The following is a 543-nucleotide window of genomic DNA, read 5'->3' as shown; positions in this document are numbered from 1 at the left end:
TTATCAGACTTGGTGACAGGTGCCCCTACACATTGACCAAACTCCCTTGTTTGCCCTCTTTCTTTTCCTGCATATGTGGCTATCCAGCTATTTCAATATTTGTAACACATTTGAAAGTGATGAAGACACTGATATAAAAGGAACCATACACAGATAGTAAGGACATATGGACAACAAATTTCATGTAAAGGAAGAAATAATTAATTCTCAATTATTTTTGTTGTTGTTCTTCAAGACAGGGCTCCTCTGTGTAGTTCTGACTGTCCTGGAACTAAATCTATAGACCAGGCTGGCCTCAAACTTGGAGATCTACCTACCTCTGCCTCCCCAGTGCTGGGATTAAAGGCATGCACCGCCACCACCTGGTGATATTCTCATTTCTTAATAAAAGAATAAAAGATAGGCGCTATAATCAGGAGGCCTTACTAAGCCCTGCTGCATTTGTAAGCTCTGATACAAACTCTTCAGCTGGATCCATTAACACTGCTGATGAGTGTGAGAGACGGAAAAGGCACTCAGTGAATTGCGTCATCTAACAACAGG

The sequence above is a fragment of the Microtus ochrogaster genome, chromosome 16 (genome assembly GCF_000317375.1).
Source record: "Microtus ochrogaster isolate Prairie Vole_2 chromosome 16, MicOch1.0, whole genome shotgun sequence".
Taxonomy (NCBI): domain Eukaryota; kingdom Metazoa; phylum Chordata; class Mammalia; order Rodentia; family Cricetidae; genus Microtus; species Microtus ochrogaster.
The sequence above is the reverse complement of the archived record's forward strand: the minus strand, read 5'-3'. Positions refer to the sequence as shown.